Below are 12,816 nucleotides of genomic sequence, written 5' to 3'. Positions count from 1 at the left end.
TTTGTAAAAAAAAGCTGTTCTAGGGAACGTTCCAAGTACCTCTTGTATTGAAAAGCACTTTGCGGTACTACAAGTAATGATTGCGTTATTTGGATTATACCAAACATTTTTTTTAATTCTAACTTTAATGCATAAGATAGTCATAAAAACATGAATAGAAGAAAAAAAAAAGAGAAAGAATACAAAATAAAAAGACAACATCTGGGTGTTACAGGTAGAAATGATTGAATGAGGCAAAACTCGAATTTGCTTGTTCGCTTGAGTTTTCCAAAGAAATTAGATTTGAATTTAATGTCCCTTATTATACACGGGGATCTGTAAGAAACATAACATGTAAGAAATAATGTTGAGCGAGCATGCTCGACACTGCTCGGTACTCGCCCGAGCATCACACTACTCCGGATGTTCGGCGAGCACCGAGCATTTCCGGGTTACTCGGGCGGAAGATTGGGTCTCCGCCCTGCATGTTTGGTGCTCTTTACAGAGCCAATGAACATGCAGGGATTGCCAGACAGTCACTGTAATGCCGCAGCCATGTTGTTTGTGGGCATTACAGCGATTGGCTGGCCGCACAGCGTCACCTCGAGTATTTAAAACCGGGCGCTGCCATCTTGGACACAGACGCTCCGGATCAGACAGTGTAGGGACAGCGCTGCTGAACTAGGGAGAGATTTTTGCTGCAAAATAGTTAGTGTAGGGTCTGTAAAGGCTGACAGAACAAACAAACAGTCCTTCTCAGGACTAATATCCATCCCAGATATCAGGCAGGCAGGCAGGCTGTATAGGAGACGCAGTGGTTATACCAGCAAACGCTGCATTACAGTACTGTGTGCTCCTGTTCCTGAAATTGCTGGACTTAGCTGCAGGTCTCGGGGGCCAGTAAAAATCCTTTTTTTTCATCTAATTCCTCTTTTTTTTCCTTCCTACACACTGTACAAATACCCGTCTTCTAAACCTATTGGTGCCCCCCCCCCTAAAAAAAAAAAAAAGTGTGTCTCTGATTTTTCAGACACAAATATATCTGTTGAAAAGAGTCTGGTATAGGCCACAGAAACAGAAGTGTGGTTTTGCAGTTCAACGGGTAAAATCTGGGTAGTATCCAGTTTTGGGCCTTTGGTATCTAAAAAAAAACAGTCTGAGTGTGTCGCTCACTGTTCCGCCGCAAATCTATATATTTTAAAAAGTCTGGTATACACCAGTAAATTATAACTGTGGTTTTGCTGTTCCATGGTAAAAAATCTCTATTATCCTGCTTTTCGCATTTTTTGCAGTAAAAAGAACAGTAGTGTCTCCTGAGTGTTCTGACATAAACATATATCTGTTGAAAATAGTCTGGTGTACGCCTGACAAATCCCAGTGTGGTTTTGCAGTTCAACGGGTAAAATCTGTGTAGTATCCAGTTTTGGGCATTTGGTATCTAAAAAAAACCAGTTTGAGTGTGTTGCTCACTGTTCAGCCGCAAATCTATATATTTTAAAAAGTCTGGTATACACCAGTAAATTAAAACTGTGGTTTTGCTTTTCCAAGGTAAAAAATCTCTATTATCCTGCTTTTTGCATTTTTTGCAGTAAAAAAAAACAGTAGTGTCTCGTGAGTGTTCTGACACAAAAATATATCTGTTGAAAATAGTCTGGTGTACGCCTGACAAATCCCATTGTCGTTTTGCAGTTCAACAGGTAAAATCTCTGTAGTATCCAGTTTTGGGCCTTTGGTATCTAATAAAAGAACAGTTTGAGTGTGTCGCTCACTGTTCAGCCGCAAATCTATATATTTTAAGAAGTCTGGTATACAGCAGTAAACTAAATCTGTGGTTTTGCTGTTCCACGGTAAAAAATCTCTATTATCCTGCTTTTTGCATTTTTTGCAATAAAAACAAAGAGTAGTGTCTCCTGAGTGTTCTGACACAAAAATATATCTGTTGAAAATAGTCTGGTGTACGCCTGACAAATCCCAGTGTCATTTTGCAGTTCAACGGGTAAAATCTGTGTAGTATCCAGTTTTGGGCCTTTGGTATCTAAAAAAAAACAGTTTGAGTGTGTCGCTCACTGTTCAGCCGCAAATCTATATGTTTTAAAAAGTCTGGTATACACCAGTAAACAATAACTGTGGTTTTGCCATTCCACGGTAAAAAATCTCTATTATTCAGGTTTTGGTATTTTTTCCGTAAGGAAAAACAGTAATAGTTTCTCCCTGATTGTTCTGATTGTTTAAAAGAGTTGGGTGTAGGCCAGAGAAATAGAACTGTGGTTTTCCTCTTCCACGGTTCTAATCTACTTTTCATTACCCTTTTTCCATTGATAGTGCGAGTTTAAGCTATTTTACTTCCTTTACAATGGGCAAGGCGCATGCCAAGGGACGTGGAACTGGACGTTCTGGTGATGGTGCGTGCAGAGGACGGGGCCGTGGCCAAGATGAAAATGTGCCACAACCAACAGCCACATATTCTCGCTCCCACTTCTTGACCGAATTACTAGGGAAGCACAGAACAACACCAGTATTGCGAACTGATCAGTGTGAACAGGTTATTAACTGGATAGCAGATAATACTTCCAGTTACCTGGGCACCACCACCTCCGGTCTGTCTTCCACACGTTCAACTCTTAGTAGCCGTGAATCTCGACCGCATACTCCTCCTCACCCTGATGCTCCTTCCTCCCACCATGCCGAGTGTCGTCAGACAGCAATTGATCCCACACTTGGACACTCTGAAGAGCTGTTCACTGGTCCATTTCCATATTTGTGCCCCTCGCCTGCTACGCTTGAAGTGGTGGAAGAGGAGATCCCATGTAGCAATGCCCAAATATTTGAACAGCCACGGCCACAGGAAGTCGACGCTGGCAATTTGTCACAAGAGGTGGACGATGACGAGACACAATTGCCAGGAAGTGAGGAGGAGCATCGTGGTGCGCAAGTGGAAATGGAGGAGGTGGTGGATGATCTAGTAACTAGAGATGAGCGGTGTTCGACTAGAACTGTTCGCCAATCTCAAATTCGAGCTGTTTTGGGCGGTGTTCGAGTTGTTCGACGAACCCGAACGATTTGCAAAAAATTCGGCTGTTCGAGGTTATGTTCGATAACTGTTCGTGCACCAAAAGCGTGTCCTGCATGTCTGGCGCTATTTAGAGCACCAATCATGCAGGGATTGTCTGCCACTCACTGTAATGCCACAGCCATGGTGGTTGTGGCATTACAGTGATTGTCCAAATCAATGGGAACAGTGCCAACAGTGAAACATGAAAAGCAGGCAATTCAGCAGCGGCATACACCTGTACCCGACAATTTAGAACCGAAAGAATAGAGCTTCACACATAGATTAGATACATAGAAACATGTCAGTCACATATATACGAAGTACAGTGAAAGTGCTGCTTACTGTACTTGTCATTTAGCGTAAAGGATTTATCCAAAAAAATAATAGTGTTTTCATGCACCGTCTCTTTAAAAAAGCCGGCCGGCAATTCAGCAGCGGTACCCGACAATTTATAACAGACAGAATAGAGCTTCACACATAGATTAGATAGATAGAAACATGTCAGTCACATATATATGAAGTACAGTGATAGTGTTGGTTACTGTACTTGTCATTTAGTATTAAAATAAAGGATTTATTATTAAAAAAATTGGCGTGGGGTTCCCCTTAATTTTAGGCTCTAGCGGAGGTTAAGCAGACGGCTGGGGCAGATGTTTGAAGCCTGGGAAGGGGGTAATACCCACGGAGCTTCCCAGGCTACTAATATCAGCCCCCAGCTGAATACATAGCCTTTACTAGCTATTAAAATGGGGGACCCCCCAAAAAAAATGACGTGGGGTCCCCCCTAATTTAATAGCTAGCAAAGGCTAGGCAGACAGCTGGGGGCTGATATTAATAGCCCAGGAAGGGAGCCATGAATATTGGCCCCCTCCCAGGCTAGAAACACCAGCCGTCAGCCGCCCCAGAAATGGCGCATTCATAGGATGCGCCAATTCTGGCACTTAGCCTCGCTCTTCCACGCTGCCCTGGTGCGGTGGCAGGGGGTAATAGGGTTGGGGTTGATGTCAGCTTATAATGCCAGCTGACATCAAGCCCAGGTTAGTAATGGAGAGGCGTCTATAAGACACCCCCATTACTAACCCCATAGTCAAAGTTAAAAAAAAACACAAACACCCAGAATAAAGTCCTTTAATTGAAATAAAGACACAATCCTTTATTGTTCTAAATTAAACCATACTTACCGTCACGCCCATTCCAGCTGAAGCCAACGATCTCCTGCAATAAAAGAAAAATAATAAAGCAACCTCATCCTTACCTTTCCATGGTTCCCACGACAGCTTCAGCTCTGCTACATCGAGATGACAGGCTGGACCGCAGCAGAACGCTGCCATCCAGCCTCTCATCCCGCAGACACTGAGAAGCGCAGGCTTGCTTGCGCTGCTCAGCGTCTCTCTGTGACGACATCCAGATGAGCCGAGTTCATGTCCAATGAACTCGGCTCACCTCATGCACGTCACTGACAGCGTGGGAAAATTCTCACGCTGAAGCGGTGAGTGCAGGAGAATTCTCCCACGCTGTCAGTGACGTGTATAAGGTGAACTCATGTCCAATGAACTCAGCTCACCTCCTGCACGTCACTGACAGCGTGGGAGATTTCTCCTGCACTCAGCGCTTCAGCGTGAGAATTCTCCCACGCTGAAGCGCTGAGTGCAGGAGAATTTTCCCACGCTGTCAGTGACGTGCATAAGGTGAGCTCATGTCCAATGAACTCAGCTCACCTCCTGCACGTCACTGACAGCGTGGGAGAATTCTCCTGCACTCAGCGCTTCAGTGTGAGAATTCTCCCACGCTGAAGCGCTGAGTGCAGGAGAATTTTCCCACGCTGTCAGTGACGTGCATGAGGTGAGCCGAGTTCATTGGACATTAACTCGGCTCATCTGGATGCCCTCACAGAGAGACACTGTGGAGCGCAAGCAAGCCTGCGCTTCTCAGTGTCTGCGGGATGACAGGCTGGATGGCAGCGTTCTGCTGCGGTCCAGCCTGTCATCTCGATGTAGCAGAGCTGAAGCTGTCATGGGAACCATGGAAAGGTAAGGATGATGTTGCTTTATTATTTTTCTTTTATTTCAGGAGATCGTTGGCTTCAGCTGGAATGGGCGTGATGGTAAGTATGGTTTAATTTAGAACAATAAAGAATTGTGTATTTATTTCAATTAAAGGACTTTTTTCTGGGTGTTGTGTTTTTTTTAAATACTTTACTAGAAATTCATGGTGGTCATGTCTAATATTGGCGTGACCCCATGAATTTCGGGCTTAGGGCCAGCTGATAATGCCAAGCTGGCCCTAACCCCTTTATTACCCAGTGAGCCACCGCATCAGGGCCCTGAATGAGTTGGGTACAGCGCCAGAAGATGGCGCTTCTATGAACGCGCCATTTTCCGGGGTGGCTGCGGACTGCAATTTGTAGCGGGGGGGGCCCAGAAAGCTTGGGCCTCCCTGCGCTGCAGATTCCAGCCCCCAGCTGCCTATTTGTACCTGGCTGGACACAAAAATAGGGCGAAGCCCCACGTACTTTTTTTTTAATTATTTCATGAAATTCATGAAATAATTAAGAAAAAAAGGCCTTCCCTATATTGTTGTGTCCGGCCAGGTACAAATAGGCAGCTGGTGGTTGGGGGCAGCCCGTTCCTGCCTGCTGTACCTGGCTGGACACAAAAACAGGGCGAAGCCCCACGTCAATTTTCTTTAAATTATTTCATGAAATAATTAAGAAAAAAAGGGCTTCCCTATATTGTTGTGTCCGGCCAGGTACAAATAGGCAGCTGGTGGTTGGGGGCAGTCCGTTCCTGCCTGCTGTACCTGGCTGGACACAAATATAGTGCGAAGCCCCACGTCAATTTTTTTTAAATTATTTCATGAATTTCCTGAAATAATTTTAAAAAATTGACGTGGGGCTTCGCACTATATTTGTGTCCAGCCAGGTACAGCAGGCAGGAACGGGCTGCCCCCATCCACCAGCTGCCTATTTGTACCTGGCCGGACACAACAATATAGGGAAGCCCTTTTTTTCTTAATTATTTCATGAATTTCATGAAATAATTAAAAAAAATTGAAGTGGGGCTTCGCACTATATTTGTGTCCAGCCAGGTACAGCAGGCAGGAACGGGCTGCCCCCAACCACCAGCTGCCTATTTGTACCTGGCCGGACACAACAATATAGGGAAGCCCTTTTTTTCTTAATTATTCCATGAATTTCATGAATTTAAAAAAAAAATACGTGGAGCTTCGCCCTATTTTTGTGTCCAGCCAGGTACAACTAGGCAGCTGGGGGCTGGAATCTGCAGCGCAGGGAGGCCCAAGCTTTCTGGGTCCCCCCCGCTACAAATTGCAGTCCGCAGCCACCCCGGAAAATGGCGCGTTCATAGAAGCGCCATCTTCTGGCGCTATACCCAACTCATCCAGGGCCCTGGTGCGGTGGCTCACTGGGTAATAAAGGGGTTAGGGCCAGCTTGGTATTATCAGCTGGCCCCAAGCCCAAAATTCATGGGGTCACGCTACTATTAGACATGACCGCCATGAATTTCTAGTAAAGTATTTAAAAAAAACACAACACCCAGAATAAAGTCCTTTAATTGAAATAAAGACACAATTCTTTATTGTTCTAAATTAAACTATACTTACCATCACACCCATTCCAGCTGAAGCCAACGATCTCCTGCAATAAAAGAAAAATAATAAAGCAACCTCATCCTTACCTTTCCATGGTTCCCACGACAGCTTCAGCTCTGCTACATCGAGATGACTGGCTGGACCGCAGCAGAACGCTGCCATCCAGTCTGTCATCCCGCAGACACTGAGAAGCGCAGGCATGCTTGCGCTCCTCACTGTCTCGCTGTGACGGCATCCAGATGAGCCGAGGTCATGTCCAATGAACTCGGCTCACCTCATGCACGTCACTGACAGCGTGGGAAAATTCTCACGCTGAAGTGCTGAGTGCAGGAGAATTCTCCCACGCTGTCAGTGATGTGCATGAGGTGAGCTCATGTCCAATGAACTCAGCTCACCTCCTGCACGTCACTGACAGCGTGGGAAAATTCTCCTGCAATCAGCGCTTCAGCGTGAGAATTTTCCCACGCTGTCAGTGACGTGCATGAGGTGAGCCGAGTTCATTGGACATGAACTCGGCTCATCTGGATGTCGTCACAGAGAGACGCTGAGTAGCGCAAGCAAGCCTGCGCTTCTCAGTGTCTGCGGGATGACAGGCTGGATGGCAGCGTTCTGCTGCGGTCCAGCCTGTCATCTCGATGTAGCAGAGCTGAAGCTGTCGTGGGAACCATGGAAAGGTAAGGATGAGGTTGCTTTATTATTTTTCTTTTATTGCAGGAGATCGTTGGCTTCAGCTGGAATGGGCGTGATGGTAAGTATGGTTTAATTTAGAACAATAAAGGATTGTGTCTTTATTTCAATTAAAGGACTTTATTCTGGGTGTTTGTGTTTTTTTTAACTTTGACTATGGGGTTAGTAATGGGGGTGTCTTATAGACGCCTCTCCATTACTAACCTGGGCTTGATGTCAGCTGGCATTATAAGCTGACATCAACCCCAACCCTATTACCCCCTGCCACCGCACCAGGGCAGCGTGGAAGAGCGAGGCTAAGTGCCAGAATTGGCGCATCCTATGAATGCGCCATTTCTGGGGCGGCTGACGGCTGGTGTTTCTAGCCTGGGAGGGGGCCAATATTCATGGCTCCCTTCCTGGGCTATTAATATCAGCCCCCAGCTGTCTGCCTAGCCTTTGCTAGCTATTAAATTAGGGGGGACCCCACGTCATTTTTTTTGGGGGGTCCCCCATTTTAATAGCTAGTAAAGGCTATGTATTCAGCTGGGGGCTGATATTAGTAGCCTGGGAAGCTCCGTGGGTATTACCCCCTTCCCAGGCTTCAAACATCTGCCCCAGCCATCTGCTTAACCTCCGCTAGAGCCTAAAATTAAGGGGAACCCCACGCCAATTTTTTTAATAATAAATCCTTTATTTTAATACTAAATGACAAGTACAGTAACCAACACTATCACTGTACTTCATATATATGTGACTGACATGTTTCTATCTATATAATCTATGTGTGATGCTCTATCTTTCTGTTCTAAATTGTCGGGTACCGCTGCTGAATTGCCGGCCGGCTTTTTTAAAGAGACAGTGCATGAAAACACTATTATTTTTTTAAATAAATCCTTTACGCTAAATGACAAGTACAGTAAGCAACACTATCACTGTACTTCATATATATGTGACTGACATGTTTCTATCTATCTAATCTATGTGTGAAGCTCTATTCTTTCTGTTCTAAATTGTCGGGTACAGATGCTGAATTGCCGGCCGGCTTTTTTAAAGAGACGGTGCATGAAAACACTAATATTTTTTTTAATAAATCCTTTACACTAAATGACAAGTGCAGTAACCAACACTGTCACTGTGCTTCTTATATGTGTGACTGACATGTTTCTATCTATCTAATCTATGTGTGATGCTCTATTCCTTCTTGTCTAAATTGTCGGGTACCGGTGTATGCCGCTGCTGAATTGCCGCCCGGCTTTTTTAAAGAGAGTGTCTTCTGAGCAGTTTGTCAGCTTTTGGACACCTTTGCAGGTGTTTTCTATGTGTTTCTATGTGTTTTTGTTTGCCTGCCATTGGTTTTAACGGTGTTCGACGGTGTTCTAAGGTGTTCGACGAACAGTTCGACGAACAGTTCCTCGAACATCCCGGTGTTCGACGAACCGAACCGAACCCGAACACTACGGGGGTGGCTCAACACTACTAGTAACTGACCCAACGTGGCAGGAGGACATGCAGAATGAGGCCAGCAGTACACAGGGGGAGGGAGGCAGAGTACCCCAACAGGCAGGAAGAAGCAGTGTGGTGGCCGCAGACAGAAGGCGGGCAACCGTTCCCCGTAACACCAACACGAGGGACATTGCCAGTACAAGCGGTAGGTCTTCCAGAGTCTCGAATTTTTTTAAAGACTCTGCTGATAACATCAAAAAGGCCATTTGTACCACCTGCCATGCCAGCATCAGCAGGGGTGACAAAACTACCAGCCTGACCACCACCAGCATGATCAGGCACATGGCAGCAAAGCACCCGACTTTGTGGGCGAACCCCAGGGTCCACGACCAGTGTCAGCGGGTGTCACCACTGCTTCTTCCGCTGTTGTGCGTGCAATAGAACCCCCTGTTGTGTGTGCAAGGCAATCCCCTGTCCATACTGCATGTAAAGATGCCCCCTCCTCTCAGTCTTCACTTGTTATGGCAGTTTCTCAAGAAACCGCATCAACATCCACATCCACGTCCCACCGCAGCGTTCAATTGTCCATATCCCAGACCTTTGAACGAAAGCGGAAATTAGCAGCTAACGCCCCACAGGCCACAGTCCTAAATTCACACATTTCAAGACTGCTTGCGCTGGAAATGCTGCCTTTTAGGCTGGTGGAGACGAAATCCTTCCACAACCTTATGGCGGTGGCCGTCCCTCGGTTCTCGGTCCCCAGCCGACACTAATTTGCCCGGTGTGCCATCCCCGCACTACACAAGCACGTGTCCCAAAACATCTGCCATGCCCTCAACAATGCAGTTACCGGGAGAGTCCACCTGACAAGGGACACGTGGACAAGTGCTTGTGGCCAGGGACGGTACATCTCCCTGACGGCACACTGGGTAAACATAGTGAAAGATGGGACCCAGTCGGACCTTGGGACGGAACACATCCTCCCCACACCGAGGATTGCAGGCCCTATGTCAGTCAGAGTTGCCCCCACAGTGTATAACTCCTGCGCATCATCCTCCTCCTCCTCATGTTCAGCCTCCATCTCAAATATCACCACATCAATTACAAGCTGGAAGCACTGCAGTACTGCCTCCGCCAAGCGGCAACAGACTGTGCTGAAACTCATCAGCTTAGGTGATAAACCTCTCACTGCTTGTGAGTTGTGGACAGCTGTGAAAGAGCAGGCAGATCTGTGGCTGAGACCGCTGAACCTTCATCCAGGCATGGTCGTGTGTGACAATGGGCGTAACCTGGTGGCGGCTCTGAGGCGAGGCGAGATCACACACGTACCATGCCTGGCTCATGTGCTTAACCTCGTGGTTCAGCGGTTTCTTAAATCGTACCCCGAGTTGCCAGATCTGCTCGTGAAAGTACGCCGCCTGTCAGCTCATTTTCGCAAGTCGGCTACAGCTTCCGCCGCCCTTGCTGTGTTGCAGCAGTGTTTGCAGCTTCCGGCACACCGACTGGTGTGTGATGTCCCCACAAGTTGGAACTCTACCCTCCACATGTTGCAAAGGATTTGTGAGCAGAAGAGAGCAGTTGTGGAGTACCAGCTGCAACAAGGCCGTCGATATTCAGGTCAGACTCCACACATAAGACCTCATGAGTGGACCTGGATGTCTGACATATGTACCATCCTGACAAACTTTGAGGAGGCCACCAAGATGGTGAGTGGCGATGATGCCATCATTAGTGTCAGCATCCCACTTGTCTGTCTTTTGCAACGCTCTCTGCAGAGAATTAAAAGAGGAGGCATTGCAGCCAGAGTATGATGAGATGGATCATGAAGCCGTAGTGGGCGATTACACACAGCCCAGCCTCATCTCATCCCAACGTGCATTGGGGGACAATAAGGGAGAGGAGGAGGAGGAGGAGGAAGAACAGGAGCTGTTATCATGCGCTGTAGATAGTAGTACCTGTACAAGTGTCATACCGTCGGTTCAGCGTGAGTGGCCTGAGGACAGGGGGGAGGAGGAGGAGAGCATGGTCAGTCGTCATCTTGGTGAGGACACGGAAATTTTGCCCGTTACCAGTCTAGCACGCATGGCTGACTTTATGGTACGCTGCCTTAACCGTGACCCTCGCGTCGTCAAAATGTTGGGTGACAGTCATTTCTGGTTGGTGACACTTGTAGACTCCCGCTACAAGGACAACTTTCACTCTCTTATTCCTGAGGTGGAGAGTTCTACAAAAATGGGCCAGTACCATAAGGCCCTTGCTGCAGAACTGTTATAAAAATTCCCATCTGAACATGCGAGCGGCAGAGGTCACAGTTCGTTGACCAACCAAAGTGTACAAGCGAAAGAGAGGCAACTCCAATCCAGCAGAGGCAGGGGAACACTGTCAACGTTCTGGGACAGTTTTCTCAAACCCTTCCTTCGGACAGACCCTGAGGCGTGGGGTACTCTCACAAGGAGTGGAAAGTTTCAAAAGATGGTGAGGGAGTACCTTGCCGACCATACTAGCATCCTCCGTGATTCCTCTGTGCCTTTCAATTATTGGGTATCCAAGCTGGACACTTGGAATGAACTCCCTCTGTACGCCTTGGAGGTCCTGGCCTGCCCTGCCGCTAGCGTGTTATTGGAGCGTGTTTTTAGTGCCGCTGGGGGAATTATAACTGATAAGCACACTCGCCTGTCAACTGACAATGCTGACAAGCTGACCCTTATCAAAATGAACAAGGGCTGGATTGGGCCAGACTTCTCATCACCACCAAATGACAGCAGTGTAACATAAAGTCAAATCCACTGTGTTAATTCGGGAGGTGTATTCCCATGCACCGCTTCACACCCACACATGGGTATAGGCTTCCTCATTTCGGCTGTTTTATGTTCTTCCCCTTATCCTCTGCCTCCACCACCACTATACCACCAGGATGACCGTGGTCCGTGTTGCCATTATTGAAAGTTCCTCCGTCCTTAGTTTTGTCAGCTTTTGCTTGGAAGGCATAAGCAAAGACTGTGGCAGACCCCCTCCCCAATAATGGGAATAATATTTTTAAGATGCTGTACTGTATGGCTCTTGTAAGGGGCATTAAAAGCGTCTTGTTATACCACTCTGACCTCCACATCTCTCGTAAGGGGCATTAAAAGCATCTTGTTATACCACTCTGACCTCCACGTCTCTTCTGAGGGGCATTAAAAGCGTCTTGTTATACCACTCTGACCTCCACGTCTCTTGTAAGGGGCATTAAAAGCGTCTTGTTATACCACTCTGACCTCCACATCTCTTCTGAGGGGCATAAAAAGCGTCTTGTTATACCACTCTGACCTCCATGTCTCTTCTGAGGGGCATTAAAAGTGTCTTGTTATACCACTCTGACCTCCACGTCTCTTCTGAGGGGCATTAAAAGCATCTTGTTATACCACTCTGACCTCCACGTCTCATCCTAGGGGCATTAAAAGAGTCTTGTTATACCACTCTGACCTCCACTTTTCTTGTAAGGGACATTGAAAGTGTCTTGTTACACCACTCTGACCTCCACGTCTCTTCTGAGGGGCATTAAAAGCATCTTGTTATACCACTCTGACCTCCACGTCTCTTCTGAGGGGCATTAAAAGCATCTTGTTATACCACTCTGACCTCCACGCCTCTTGTAAGGGGCATTAAAAGCGTCTTGTTAAGCTACTGGGATCTCCACGAGTCTTCGAACGGGCACTGCATTTCCTCCTAATTTTTTGAAGCTTTTGCTTGGAAGGCATAACTAGATACTCTGGGAGACCCACTCCCCAATAATGGGACTTGTTTGTGATATGCTGTACTGCATGGCTCTTGTAAGGGGCATTGCAAGTTGGTCCGTCCTAATTTTTGGAAGCTTTTGCTTGGAAGGCATAAGCAAATACTATGGGAGACCCACTCCCCAATAATGGGAATAATGTTTGTAATATGCTGTACTGCATGGCTCTTGTAAGGGGCATTGCAAGTTGGTCCGTCCTAATTTTTGGAAGCTTTTGCTTGGAAGGCATAAGCAAATACTATGGGAGACCCACTCCCCAATAATGGGAATAATGTTTGTAATATGCTGT

This window comes from Phyllobates terribilis, unplaced genomic scaffold (assembly GCF_046119375.1).
Source record: "Phyllobates terribilis strain yellow unplaced genomic scaffold, ASM4611937v1 Scaffold_8__6_contigs__length_399053987, whole genome shotgun sequence".
NCBI lineage: Eukaryota > Metazoa > Chordata > Amphibia > Anura > Dendrobatidae > Phyllobates > Phyllobates terribilis.
The sequence above is the reverse complement of the archived record's forward strand: the minus strand, read 5'-3'. Positions refer to the sequence as shown.